The sequence below is a fragment of the Bos grunniens genome, chromosome 10, assembly GCF_055505025.1.
Source record: "Bos grunniens cultivar Pamir isolate PY7600 chromosome 10, Bosgru_T2T1.0, whole genome shotgun sequence".
In the NCBI taxonomy this organism is placed as follows: domain Eukaryota; kingdom Metazoa; phylum Chordata; class Mammalia; order Artiodactyla; family Bovidae; genus Bos; species Bos grunniens.
Genome location: NC_141174.1, coordinates 48,081,321 through 48,096,703, shown reverse-complemented (window position 1 = coordinate 48,096,703; position 15,383 = coordinate 48,081,321). Strand labels below are relative to the sequence as shown.

The window sequence follows — 15,383 nt, the reverse complement described above, 5'->3', positions numbered from 1 at the left end:
GCTTCTGTTAGGTCCATACCATTTCTGTCCTTTATTGTGCCCATCTGTGCATGAAAATTCCCTTGGTATTTCTAATTTTCTTGAAGAGATCTCTAGTCTTTCCCATTCTATTTTCCTCTACTTTGCACTGATCACTGAGGAAGGCTTTCTTATCTCTCCTTGCTATTCTTTGGAACTCTGCATTCAAATAGGTATATCTTTCCTTTTCTCCTTTGCCTTTTACTTCTCTTCTTTTCATAGCTATTCTTAAGGCCTCTCAGACAACCACATTTTCAAACTGTGGAAAATTCTTAAAGACATGGTAATACCAGGCCACCTGACCTGCCTCTAGAGAAATCTGTGTGCATGTCAAGAAGCAACAGTTAGAACTGGACATAGAGCAATAGACTGGTTCCAAACAGGGAAAGGAGTACGTCAAGGCTGTATATTGTCACCCTGCTTATTTAACTTATATGCAGAGTACATTATGAGAAATGCTGGGCTGGATGAAGCACAAGCTGGAATCAAGATTGCCTGGAGAAATATCAATAACCTCAGATATGCAGATCATATGCAGATAACAGCACCCTTATGGCAGAAAGTGAAGAACTAGAGAGCCTCTTGATGAAAGTGAAAGAGGAGAGTGAAGAAGTTGGCTTAAAACTCAACATTCAGAAAACTAAGATCATGGCATCTGTTCCCATCACTTCATGTCAAGTGGATGGGGAAACAGTGAAAACAGTGGCTGACTTTATTTTTTGGGGCTCCAAAATCACTGCAAATGGTGACTGCAGCCATGAAATTAAAAGACATTTTCTTCTTGGAAGAAAAGTTATGACCAACCTAGAGAGCATATTAAAAAGCAGACATTACTTTGCTAACACAGGTCCGTATAGTCAAGGCTATGGTTTTTCCAGTAGTCATGTATGGATATGAGAGTTGGACTATAAAGAAAGCTGAGCCCTGAAGAATTGATGCTTTTGAACTGTGGTGTTGGAGAAGACTCTTGAGAGTCTCTTGGACTGCGAGGAGATCTAACCAGTCCATCCTAAAGGAATTCGGTCCTGGGTATTCATTGGAAGGACTGATGTTGAAGCTGAAACTCCAATACTTTGGCCACCTGATGCGAAGAGCTGACTCATTTGAAAAGACCCTGATGCTGGGAAAGATTGAAGGCCGGGGGAGAAGCAGATGACAGAGGACGAGATGGTTGGATGGCATCACCGAAGTGATGGATATGTGTTTGGGTAAACTCCGGGAATTGGTGATGGACAGGGAAGCCTGGCATACTGCAGTTCATGGGGTCACAAAAGAGTCAGACATGACTGAGCGACTGAACTGACAGAACTGAGTTTCTTTTAAGTGAAGTATTATCCTGGTGAACCTACCTCAAGACTTTTCTCATACATATGCATTCAAAGTAAACATGTTTTTGGTAGTTTGGAGAAATGCTTTAAGCAAAATCAGGTGAGTATGGTAGGCAATATGCTCTAGTGGTCAAGGGTTTGGGCCTGGACATGTGCGGGGTTGATGGAAAACCTTAGCCTTGGAATACTGCCACCACTATCATCAAAAGCACCTGGAAACTTGCTGGAACCATATTTCTTGGGGTCTTAACCCAGGTGTACTGAATCAGAAACTTTGGAAGTGGTGCCGTGCCATATGATGTAACAATATCACCTGGTGATTCTGATATAAGCTAACATTTGAGAACTCCTAACTTGAACTATTAATTATACTATATTTCATCGCCTCCACCTTTTCTTTCTTTTGGGGCCTATTTGATTGGAGGTCCAGAATAATTGCTGTGTTGTTATTCTATTTTTCTACTTGTAAGTCATGGAGAAACAAAGTCTTCTACTGGAGTACGCTATTGAGGTTGGTTTTTGGATCCAATGGGCCCGATTGCACATGCAATTTACCTGTTCAATTTATTTCCCAGAGTAGCACATATATAATCTAGAGACTGAAAGGTCTAGTATTATAAAAAATAAATAAAAGTAGTCACCCTTTCATTTTAATAAATAGTTCTTTTTGCTCTTATTCCGGTATTGTTCCAGTTGGCTGTGTGTGGTGTTCCTAAATATGGAAAAGATGAGTTTCATAGGAAGAGACGGTCAATATTTAATATTCAGGTCTGAGAAGCATGCTGGGAGGGAAAGAATGAACCATTTACTTGGAAATAAGTAAGGAGTAAACAGTGATAGTAACTCGGTAGTGAAATAAATGCCAAAGGAGGCATTTGAAAAATAGTCTAGTTACAGGGAGGGTCATGGTATTGAATAAATGTTTGGGTTGAGGAACACTGTTTCATCTTAGTTTGCTTTGAGAAATGAAAGCAATGACTACCAATTAATGGTGCATACAGCAATTGCCTTTCACTGCCACAGACCGAGAAGCTTCTCTGAAGTGAAAAGTTAATAGCAGTATACCAGTTAACAATAAGTATTATACTTGTATTTTCACTGGCCAACATAAGGACTCTTATTTTTCCTTTTATATTTTCTTTACTGTTCCTTTCTTCTACTCCCTCAAGCAACTATTCTGGTGCATTTTACATATATTCTCTTTTTGGGGTAAAATTTGAGTTTTCTATATTTAATAATGATACAACATGTTAAGTATGCAAAAGTAGAGAGAAAATTATAATGTGTCAATAATAATAAACTGATGGCCCAGATTATTTTATCTATAATTTTTCCCCTACCTTAACCACTTATCCCCATCCTACCCAGGTTATTGTGAAGCAAATTCCAGACTTCATCTTTTATCTTACATATTTTAAACTTACAATATTTTTATATTTTGTGTATTCCTTGACCCATTCTTTTTGTGACCTATCTTTGTGATTGTGTGTACATCTAGTCTACTACTTCTTAACTACTTCATGGCACACTGGGGTGTAACTATCATATTGTGTATCCATTTTCCCATTGTAGAACCAAGGAGACAGCTGTATCTCCATCCTATCACCAACAGAACTGCAATAAACACCTTCACACATGCTCCCTGATGATCTGTGTGGGAATTTTTGTGATAATAGTTCAGGTACGGAATTTTAGGTCAAAGAGTATGTAATTAGTTCACCTGATTAAGTGCTTCCAGATTGATGCAGACCTTCTAGAGATCAATCTGTACACTTGCCAGGAACACTTGGCATTCTCTAGCAAATTTTTCTGCAGTTTATTAGGCATAAAATGATACTGCATTATTCTAATTTGCATTTTTCTGATTACTAATAGGTATACAATTCTTTCCACAGGCTTATTAGCTTTTGGGGTTGGTTCTTTGTTGATATCCTTTAATATCCTTTGCCCATTTTTTCCCATTGGACTTCTTATCATAGTGATTTATAGGAATTTCTTCATTTTTAGTTAGGCCCTTGTTAAGTATGCATATTGGTAGTATCTCCTTCACATTTGTCATCTGTTCAATTCTTTCCATGGTGTCTTTGTACAGAAAAATTTAATTTTGGTATAAATTCAGCTTGTTTTTTTTTGCCTTGTGGTCTGTTTCTGTTGGTGTAAGAAATTCTTCCTTGTCTTTATGTTGAGGATATCCTTCTATATTTTGTTGACATTGTAGGTTACATGAATATGTCTAGGTCCTTATTCCATTTGGAGTCTACCCTTTTGAACTAAGTAGGAATGCATTTTAATTTTTCTCAAGGCATGAACCAGCTTTCCCAGCTCTCTGTAAATTATCCTTTCACTGTTGATTTGTGGTACTGTTTTTATTAAATAATAAATCCCCATATGTAAATGAGTATCTCAGCTCTTTACACTATCCTATTAGATGATTTCTGTTTTTGTACTAGCACTATCCTCATTTTTATTGGTGTTTATAGCATATTTTCATGTCTGTGGCATAACATAACATTTTCTTATTCTTTTTCAAAGCTGTTTGCGTGCATCTTTATTTTCCTACACATTTAGAAATCAGTTCCTTGAATCCAGCTTGAGTTTGGATTGGGGTTACATTAAATTTGATTAATCTGGGAGATAAAATAGTATCTCATAATGAAACCTCTCACCTGTGATTATAGAAATCTTCATCTGTTTATCAAAAGACACCTTCTGTGTCTTTCATTAGATTTTTGAAAACTTTTTTTCATAGAGGACTTTGGTTTTTAAAGCTGAAACCTGGGTACTTTGTATTTGTTGTTATTAAAAATAAATTACTCTTGTGTTTCCTAGATGGTCATCTTAGGTTAGAGAAATGGTATTGATTTTTAGGGGGTGAGAGGGGCAGAGGAAGATTTTTGAATCCAGTCTTAACTGAATATTCTCATTCGAATAGTTTTTCTTGATTATTTCTCATCTTCTTCCTCAATACTTTCTGCAGATTTTTTGTAGATACTCTCGGGAAATTCTTCTTTATTCATGGATTGCTGATATTTTCTTTTGAATTCATGAATGGATGTCAAATTTTAGCAGAAATAGTTTTGCCTCTTGAGAGTTTTTTTTTCTATTAGTCAGTTGTTGGCACATTTATTTTCCATATGCTTTGTTTTGAAAACTTTCTCGTATTTTCTTGTGTTCTGAGTGTTTCAATCTGAGCTTCCAACTTTAAGTCTTGCACTTTTGCTGTAATAGTTACTCCAAATATTTTGATTAAAAAATTTCACCTATTGTCACTCACAAAACTTTATTGTGATAAAACTCCTCAGAACTACCCTCTTAAATTTTAAGTGTGTAATACAGTATAAAATATAGGCATGATGTACAACAGATCACTAGAACTTATCTTGAAAAAGTGCAACTTTATACCTGTTATGCAGCAATTCCCAATGTTTCCTGCTCTGCAGTCCCTGGAGACCACCATTGTACTCTGTTTTTGTGAGTTTGACTATCTTAGATGACTCACAACTAGTATAATGCAATATTTTTATTTCTGTGACTGGTTTATTTCACTTAGCTTTATGGCCTTGAGGTTCATTGATGTTGTCACACAAAGCTAGATTTCCTGGAGTATTACTCAGCCATTAAAAAGAATACATTTGAATCAGTTCTAATGAGGTGGATGAAACTGGAGCCTATTATACAGAGTGAAGTAAGCCAGAAGGACAAACACCAATACAGTATACTAACGCATATATATGGAATTTAGAAAGATGGTAACGATAACCCTGTATACGAGACAGCAAAAGAGACACTGATGTATAGAACAGGCTTATGGACTCTGTGGGAGAGGGAGAGGGTGGGAAGATTTGGGAGAATGGCATTGAAACATGTGAAATGTCATGTATGAAAGGAGATGCCAGTCCAGGTTCAATGCACGATGCTGGATGCTTGGGGCTGGTGCACTGGGACGACCCAGAGGGATGGTATGGGGAGGGAGGAGGGAGGAGGGTTCAGGATGGGGAACACATGTATAATTTTTTTTTAAATTAAAATTGAATAAAAAATGAAAAAAAAAATAAAAAAAGCTAGATTTCCTTTAAAGGCTGAATAATACACCCTTATGTATATATACCACTTTTTAAAAAACTACTCATTTGTCAATGGACATTTAGGTGGAAGCCTGGTGGGCTGCTGTCTATGGGGTCGCGCAGAGTTGGACACGATTGAAGTGACTTAGAAGAAGAAGAAGAAGAAGAAGAATGTGAAGCATCTTTTCATGTGTCTTTTCACCATTTGTATATTGTCTTTGGAGAAAGGTCCATTCAAGTCCTTTGCCCACTAAGAGAAAATCAAGTTGGTTTTGGTTTTATTTCATTTTTCTGCTAATGAGTTATCAGAGTTCCTCATATTTTGAATATTAACCCCTTATCAGATACATGGTTTGCAAATATTTTCTTTTATATACTGCCTTTCACTTTGATGGTTTTCTTTGCCATATAGAAGCTTTTTTAGTTTTGCAGTCCAACTTGTCTTAATTTTTTCTTTTATCTGTATTTTTGGTGTCATATCAAATAACTCATGTAGATCAGTGTCTAGAAGCTTTCCCCCTATATTTTCTTGTGGAAGTTTTGTAGATTTAAATATAACACTGGAATATAATTAATTTCAGGTAGTTTTTATGTATGGCCTAAGATAGAGGTCTAACCGCTTTCTTTGGCATGTGGAAATCCAGTTTCCCCAGCACCACTTGTTGAAAAGACTGTTCTTTCCCTGTTGTGTGTTCTTGGAACCCTTGTCAAAGATCAATTTACTATATATGCATGAGTTTATTTCTGGGATTTCTTTCTGTTCCATTTGTTTATATGTCTATTTGCTTATACCATGCTGTTTTGATTATACCACGTCATTTTGTAATAACCTTTGGTATTAAGCTGTGTGATATCTCCAGCCTTGTTCTTGTTCCTCCATGTTTCTTTGGCTATTCAGAATCTTATTTAATTCTATATGTAAACTTTAGGATTGTTTTCTTTATTTCTGTTTAAAAAATTCCACTGGGATTTTGATGAGAACTGCATTGAATCTGTACATCTCTTTGGGTAGTACAAACATTTTAATAATTTTCTCATATCTTTATCATTTTAAACATATTTATTAGGCTGCTCAAAATCTATCAGTTCTAATAATTTTGTTTCAGCTGGTATACATTGGTGTCTTAAAAGTTTGTTTTGTTATCTTCAGTCTTAGGTTGCTTTTCATTTGTGCTCTTGTGGTCTCTTACTACTAGCTACTATGTATAATCAGGGCTTCCCTGGTAGCTCAGCTGGTAAAGAACCCCCCTGCAACACAGGAAACCCTGGTTCGATGGGGACGACAGAAGACAAGATGGTTGCATGGCATCACTGACTCAATGGATATGAGCTTGTGCAAACTCCAGGAGATGGTGAAGGACAGGGAAGCCTGGCATGCTGCAGTTCATGTGGTCGCAAAGAGTTGGACACAACTTAGCAACTGAAGAGCAATGAATAAACATGTATATTGGAGAAGAACCAAAGGCCAGGTCCTAACCTGCTTCCCTCCCTCTGAATTCAAAGGAGAGAAGAGGGGAGAGATGGATGAGAGTCAGGGCAGAGAGACCCAGATACCACAAAATCACTGTGAGCTACTACCACCACTCCAGGTCAGGCTTTGCCTTTAAACTTCAGAGACATTGAAATTAGGATATGAGGGGATTGTGATATAACCATCTTGGGATTTTAGGAAGGTAGTAAGTGATGAAGGAATGCTCAAGGATGGCTGACCTATCTCCTCTCCTTGTTAAATTCTCACCTTCAGAGGGCTCTATGTTGCTCTGGTTTTATTCTGTTCATGCTGGCCCCAGTGAACTACTGACTTTTCTGATGAGAGGCTGGTAATCCTTTTTCCAGTGCAATCTGGGGAGAGAAATGAGTGGCACTTAATTCCAAACCATCCTTTCACTACCACCCTCACCCAAAACATTCATCCTGCAGAGAAGTTGATTGGTCATGGGAGAGAAAAAAAGAGCAAAAGCAGGATAGTCCAAAGGCAATGATCTCTTATAGGAGGCCAGTAGTGAAAGCATTCAGTGCGGCTCTAATACATTTAAGGGGACAGTTTTCCTCAGAAAATTGTATTTCTATCAGTAATAGGACTTAAGCATAATGTATGGGCACTTTTCTTTTGGCTAGAAAGTCAGGAACAATATATTCAGCAAACTGCAGAATTTGACTATCAGGTTCTGACACTAAACAGATTTTTGGTGACATGAGACTTGGTGGAATTGAGCTGAAGAGAGTAAGTTTGAGAATTGGCAGAAAGGCTAAATTTGCGGGGACAGGCAGGAGTTAGCCCAGGGAAATATTGGCTCTGGGGAGCACTGTGTAGGAGCAGAAGGGCAGTATGTGGGCTATCTGTCCTAGAGATTATATGTAGCCTAAAAAAGAATGCAATTAGGTGAGACATGATACTGGGGAATGAATGAAGGTGGGGTCAATTCATGTTATGCTTTGTGTAACAGGATAAGGATTAGAGCTTTATCTTAAAGGCAATACAGAATATTGGTAGTACTGATGAAAAATACATTGTAACAGACAGGGAAATTTGTTTGGTTAAGGTGGTTCAGCAGTAGAAAATCCGCCTGCTGTGTAGGAGACATGGGTTTGATCCCTGGGTCAAGAAGATCCCCTGGAGAAGGAAATGGTAACCCACTCCAGTATTGTTGCTTAGGAAATTTCATGGACAGAGTAGCCTGGCTGGCTATAATCCTTTGGGTCACAAAAGAGTCAGACATGACTTAGTGTCTAAAATAGCAACAACATTATATGGGTAATAAACCTTCCAAATGGTTTGGACTTTTTATATTTGTATTGTTTGGCTTTCCATATTATTTGTATTCATACTGTTTGGTTTTCCATAAATGGGTTTGTTGTTTAAGTAGAATCCAAATATTACATGCAGCATACTTAAAAATTTGTTTATTTGAAATGCTTATTTAACTGGGAATTATGTTTTTATTTAACATGTGAATAGGATTTATTAGGTCAACAGAATCAGGTGAACATGGCCCAGGCAATAAAAGAGTATCTTGACCAGGAAGATGAGAGATGCTTGCTTGATAAAGAGATGACTTTGATACTTTAGACTACAACAGAGGGAGGGGGTGAATTGGGGTTTGGTAATGAATTTGTACAGAGTGACCAAGTGTCTATGGATTCAAACCTATGGGTTTGAACTGTGGCTGAACTTTTGGCTGTGAAGAAGTGTAAGCCAGTGAAGAAGTGCATCTTCTGTTTGCATCTTCTGCACTTCTTCCACTGGATGTATGTCTTGAGATGAGTTCTGTGAGGGTCTCACAGGATGGAGCATCCAGGCACTTGGTGGTAGCCAGCTTTACAGATCTTTGTCCTGGAACCCCTTCCTCATTTTTCACCACTACAGTTGTTTTCTGGGGTTACATCACCAAATAAAGTACTCTTACATAAAGTAAAATGGAGCAAGGAAAAATCTCCACCAAAATATGGAACAGAGTAATATGGCAGAAGTAAATTGAAATAATTAATCACTAGTTTCAATAGAGAGTAAAATTAGCAAAGAAGTTGTTAGGTTAAAACCAACCTCTAGCCTGTCCAGAAAGGATAGATATGCCAAATGTATATGAAACCTAAAGCTGTAGTAGCTATATCTCAGCCAAAAAGCATTTTTAAGGATATAGAAGATGCCCACAAATTTAAACCTAAAGGAATCCAATGCCTGTAAATATTTAACATAAAAGTAGGTAAAACTGAGAAGACTAGAACCACCAGTCTAACTGGGATTACAGCAAATGCCCAGCCTTCATTGCTCTGGGTCTCGTTTTGTACATCTTAAGGCCAACAAGGAAGGGTGAACCAACTTGGAGTTGCAGACTGAGGGATTAGTTATGCAGTCAGATGTGGACAAGTGGTCAAATAGCGTGAATACTGAAAAAAAAAATAGAGTAAAAAAATAGGTCACTGCATATCTTTGTAAAAATAGTTTTAGAAAAGAGAAGTCAGATTTCTGAAGGTCTAAGACTGAATGTGAAGTGACAATGTAACCGTAGGGAGCTCTTGCATCTCTTTGCCTCTGGCAGCCACGAGACTCTCAGTGTGGTAGAGTCCTTCTGTTGGTAGAGTCCTTCTGTTGCCCTTACCATGCTCAGATTGGGGATTCTCTTAGAGGCAGCAGCTCTCACAGTCCCAGTCATAAGTGAGGCATAAGTCCATTAAACTCTAATTTACAAATATAAAGGGTAATTAAAAAAAATTACCCTCCTTCAGTCAGTAAGTGAGAGTGATAGGGTAAGACAGTATCAGTCAGGGTTTGTCAAGGAAGACAACTCACACCAGATAATGTTTTAAAAAATACTTGTTTCATTTTTGGCCATGCTGGGTCTTCACTGCTGTGTGTGGGCATTCTCTAGTTGTGGTGCGAGGGCTTCTTTTGTCACAGAGCACAGGCTCTAGGCGCAAGGGCTCAGTAACGGTACACGGGTAGTTTCCCTGCTGCATGTGGGAGCTTCCTGGACCAGAGATCCAACCTGTGTCCTTTGCATTGAAGACGGATTCTTTACCACTGGACCACCAGGGAAGCCACACACCAGACCATTTAACAGAAGCAATTTAACAAATTTGTTACTTAGATGAGAAAAGAACTAAAGGAGCTTCTAGGGATTCTCACAGAAACTCAGGGCCATTGTGGGCTGGTAGGAAGGTAATGATGTTTAGAACTGTGGAGGGGGCTGCCTTATGGGAGCTAGGGCTGGAGAGGTCAGGCTGTTCAGTGATAGCTGGAGCCATACAACAGGCAGAATCATTGCTAGAGGCATTGCCCAAATAGAAGAGGCAGAAATACTCCCCCTTTAGTCTTTCCTCATTGCCTCCAACTAAATGATGGACCCTAAAAGGCAGATGACAAGGGAGATGAGGCCAAAGGAGAATGGGAAATAGGTCTGAGAACAGGCAGGCAAATGATAGCCTGAGTAGGCAGGAGTGGAGCATATGCCTTCTTCCCTCTCTTGCCTCTGCTCTAGGACAACCCTCATCCATCATCCCAGCTGATCAGGGAATAAGAAATACTTGCTCTTAATATTTAGTAAGTGGTATTTTGGATTTCTATCTCCCATAGCCTTTCAAATCTTGGAGTTAAAAAAAATAAAAGTCTCTTAGTCATCTCCAAGTCTCCAGGCTCCTCTGTGCATAGAATTCTCCAGGCAAGAATACTGGAATGGGTGGCCAGTCCCTTTCGCCAGGGGATTTTCCTGACCCAGGAATTGAACCCAGGTCTCCTGCATTGCAGGTGGGTTCTTTACTGTCTGAGCCACCAGAGAAGAACATGGTTATCTTTTTCTCTGCAGTCAATCCCCCAGTATCAAGCTGTTGTATTTCTTATCTAGGGGGGAAAAAAGAAGGGCTATCTGCTGCTGCTGCTGCTAAGTTGCTTCAGTCGTTTCTGACTCTGTGCGACCCCATAGACAGCAGCCCATCAGGCTCCCCCGTCCCTGGGATTCTCCAGGCAAGAACACTGGAGTGGGTTGCCATTTCCTTCTCCAATGCATGAAAGTCAAAAGTCAAAGTGAAGTCACTCAGTGGTGCCCGACTTTTAGCGACCCCATGGACTGCAGCCTACCAGGCTCCTCCATCCATGCGATTTTCCAGGCAAGAGTACTGGAGTGGGGTGCCATTGCCTTCTCTGCAAGAAAATACAGCTCAATCAGAAAATGTTACCTTTGTTGAATTAGCCTGAGTTTATTTTAGCTTTTATAGGCATTTCAATACACATAATTATTTGGAATTTTTCTTTTTTATATCAACTATTATCAAACTTGGTTTTACAAAGCATTCTTGGGTATTTTATCCTCTAGGTCATAAAAGCAAAGCTCTTATGTCTACTCTGTTTGAGAGAGGATGAGATTTTGATTGCTTCATATAACAAATTAACTATTCCTCCTAGCTTATCTATAAAATTGATAGACTTTTGAAACCTTTTTAGGATGTTGATGAAAAATACTGATACTGTTGGTTTTCTTAACGTATATTCACTAATTGGCCCTCTTTGGGCATAGTTGTTTAATTAAAAGCCATATACGCTGCAAATCCATGTTTCTCCACCTTACCCAGGGACATCTGTACTATAACCAATAAATGCCGCAAACCTATTTCTTAGGTAAAACCATTAATTTAACAGAGCTTGTTCTTAATGAATTCATACTGTTTTATAGCGATGACTGTTTTCTAGAAGTGCTGACAAATGGTTTGATAGCCTATTAATAGAACATAATGGGAGAATGAAGTAAACATACTGGTCTAATGCTCTAAGGAAATACACTAGGCATTTTTTCTTTAATCTTTTAGAGCTATTTCCATTCTGTATGACTTCACAGAGAATAAAATTAGTGCTTCTGGGAGCCCGTAGATAAGGCCTTGTAGTGTTATGAATTAATAATATGAGCTTTCTTGGAGAGGGAACAAATGAGATGTTCTTCCCATGGAGGGTTTCTTTATTTTTTAATTTTGGAAAAATATAGCAAATAGGGGAATCAAAACAAAGTAGGAAAACTGAGCTCACTTTCTCCCATGGACACATCCAAACTATAATTACATATAGAACAGCTCTTCTGTAATTAAGTATATAAGGGGAAAAACATACCGAGAAGAGGGGAAGGGAGCCTAAAAAGGAAGAGGCTATCAAAACTTGGAGGTTCTCTCAAAGGAGCCAGAGATTTGAGCTCCACATTGAACAACCCAGCCCTAGGGACCAGTACTGGGAAGATGAGAGCCCTTAACTGGGTTTGAAAACCGGCCCGGCTTACAATCAGAAGAGCTGGAAGAGTGTAGGACACTGACACTCTGCTCTTAGACTGTGCACGCAAACTTTCTCGAAGTCCAGTGTAGGGGCAGCAGATAGCAAAGCACCTGTTGCTCTAGCCAGCCTGCCATAGCCACTCCGGCACCCAGCTTCTCAGCCTGGGCCTGGATCTGGCATCCACCCCCTCACCAAGGTGGCGCACCTTGGGAGAAGCCCCCACCTATGCTGGACTCTGGATCTAGCACACCTTGAAGAAACCCCTAGCCTGTGCCAGGCTGTGACCCCAGGCCCTACACCCTGGGTGCAGCCTCCAGTGCACCCCAGTGTGTGCTGAACTGTGGTTCTATGGTAGTAATACCAGACAAAGTAGATTATGAAACAGAATGTACCAAGAGGCAGACAAGGACATTACACGATGATAAAGGGACAGTGACCTCATTCAGTAGTGACAAATAGAAATCTGAAAACCCATGGCTTAAATTTGGAGTTGTGTATACTTTGTAAAATCTCGAGAGATAGACAGTCCAGAGCTGACAGGACATTTCAAGATGCTGTCAGACCGAGGCTCCCCCTCTTGTTCTGCTCATTTCATTTGGCGGGATGGCTATTCAACCTTCAGCCTTGTGTGCACATCCCAAGCAGGAAGGAAAGTATGTGCCCAATTTTCAGGCATATGGTGGGAATAAACATGAATAGTCTAATCTTGCAACAGAATTATACACAATATCCTTTTTGGTTTATAAAATGGAGAAAATGGAGGCCCAATTTCCCAAGATAGGTAAGTGAGGCAGGAAGTCAGGGGTTCATTCATACATTTCTAACTCTCAGATCTTTCTAATATATTTTATTACCATTTTAGTAGCAACAATTTAGGACTTCCCTGGTGGCTCAGATAGTAAAGAATCTGCCCACATTGTGGGAGACCTGGGTTTGATTCCTGGGTTGGGAAGATCCCCTGGAGGAGGATGCCATGCCCCTGCATGGCAACCCACTCCAGTATTCTTGCCTGGAGAATCCCCATGGGCAGAGGAGCCTAGCAAGACTACAGTCCATGGGGTCGCAAAGGGTCAGACATGACTTAGCGACTAAGTACACACAGCAAAGAGAGCAATGGTTTAAGTTGATTTTTTGACTTCAAAGAAATATCAAAGGCTTTGTTTTTGTATTTTCTTTTCTTTTAAAGGCTTTGTTTTTGTAATTCACCCAATAACGCAATTTCATTACCTCATGTGACTCTCCTCTCTACTAATTTATAACTAGAATTGTCTCTTCCTGAGAGTGGCCCTTGGCATAGTGGGGTCTGGGAGCCAACTTCATTAGGTCTGCCTGGCAGCAGCGATGGTGGTAGCAAGGCTTGTTAAGCACAGGTTACTAGACCCAATCACAGATCTAGTGAATCAGACTCCAGGGACTAGGTCCCCTGAAAATGCATTTTTAATAAGCTGGACAAGTGAACACTATAATCATTAAACTTTCCAACACTGTACTAGAGGATAATTTTCTGCTGAGAACAAATTTATTCTCTGAGTTGCAGCTGCTTCCGTGTTTTATGGGACCTTGGGGTGAAATTAAACAAGAGCATCATCCTGTCTTTCAGCAAAGGGTTTCTTACCTCTGCTCTGGGAAGTGGTCCCACACCTCCTGGAAACTGTGAGGAAATGATTTCTGTCAGCGAATACAGTTGGTGAGATTGGGGAGCATGTGTGTTAGATAATAAAGCATGCTGGTTAGAATTTTAGACTCTGAAGACAGAACAACTAGCTTCAAATTCTGACTTTATCTGAACTAGCTATAAAACCATGGGCAAATTACTCAATTTTCTGTCCCTCACTTTCCTTCCGTAAAGTGGGATAATATATATCTCATGACTGGTATAAGGATTAGGAGAGTCAAACCATGGAAAGCGTTTAGAGCAGCATCTTGTTCTCCATAAGCATTGTCTATTAATAATACTTTTGTAACATTCTGGTCAGAGTTTCAATACCTGTATGGGTAGGGCTTCCCAGGTGGCTCAGTGGTAAAGAATCTGTCTGCCAATGCAGAAGATGTGAGTTCTATCTCTGGATTGGGAAGATCCCCCAAGTAGGAAATGGCAACCTACTCCAGTCTTCTTGCCTGGAAAAGCCCATGGACAGAGGAGCCTGGCAGGCTACAGTCCATGGGGTCGCAGAGAGTCAGATGTGACTGAGCACACAGAGGTGTGTGGCATGTCTTTGTCTTATTGTAAGGCCTTATCACCCTTGTACCGATAATCTATTTCTTCTAAAAAGGGTGTGTGCATATGTGTGGGGAAGAGAGAGGATGGATATGCATGATTTTATTTATTACTGCCAACAGCTTATGGCTTAGAGCCTATTAAGACAAAGAACAGAGCTTGCAGAGGTTCTCAGGCAGACCGTCTTTGTAGCAGAGTTCAGTTGAGGTAACTTGGCTGATTCTTTAGCTGCTTCCTTGAGCAAGCAGAAGGGTGGGGAGGTCGGGCACAACTTCTCTGAACCTCAACTTTTTACTGAAGAATACTTGATAGCATCCCTTCTACCTCAGGAAAGTTGAGACTAATTAAGCTGTTTCTGTGGCTCAGCATTTTAAGCTCCTAAGAGAATTACCTATGTTAAAACAGTATCATTGCAGCCTGTTTATGTAACTATGATCCCCGAAGCTCTTACTCCTTCCAGTTTGGAATGTGTACAGCAGTATCAAATGCATGAAGGTGAGTTGTTAATCAGATGCTAACTCACTTTTATGCAAGGGTAGAAAAAAGTGAACTCTCCAGTTTGAGTTCACGGATTTGATTCTGAAGAAGACAGAATCAGAAACCTTCTAGGATGCTGAGGACAAGTGTATATACAATAGATCTGTCTTGGTTATGAGTTATGAGAAAGCAATGAAAGGTGAGTGTGCTAATTTGTGAAGTAGAAACATCTTTTCAGATGGCATCTCTCCACCATCAACTATTCTGTGCTTTAATACCACTATCTATACCTTTATCTGTCATGTAGCAGCGGAGCATTCCTGTGTGGAATTCCTCTTGATAACTGGTTGTATAGACCTCTCTGCCACTATGAGGGTTGATATAGAAAGAATCATATGGTGACCACTTCTACAGTGTTCCCAGTCATGGCTTCCTTTTATTTTCTATCCTACCCTGGGTACTCCTAGTCCTGAAGGTAGAGTGGATATTCTTCTTGTTCATTAATCCTGCTTTTAAACCTCAGTTCA

General features: G+C 39.6%; 1 protein-coding gene across 31 annotated transcripts in view; it reads left to right on the top strand.

Annotated features, from left to right (window-relative positions):
• LOC147364479 (uncharacterized) overlaps window positions 1-15,383 on the top strand; it is a 537,088-nt gene that overhangs the window by 7,283 nt on the left and 514,422 nt on the right. The window contains exons 2-3 of one of the 31 annotated variants that reach the window (XR_015134542.1): window positions 2,919-3,027; window positions 5,495-6,375. The exons of 29 other annotated variants lie outside the window; for them this stretch is intronic. The gene's annotated coding sequence lies outside the window, so the exon portion shown is untranslated. Of the gene's footprint in view, window positions 1-2,918; window positions 3,028-5,494; window positions 6,376-15,383 lie in introns of those variants that run through there. One more of the 31 variants, XR_015134543.1, reaches the window with a different exon arrangement.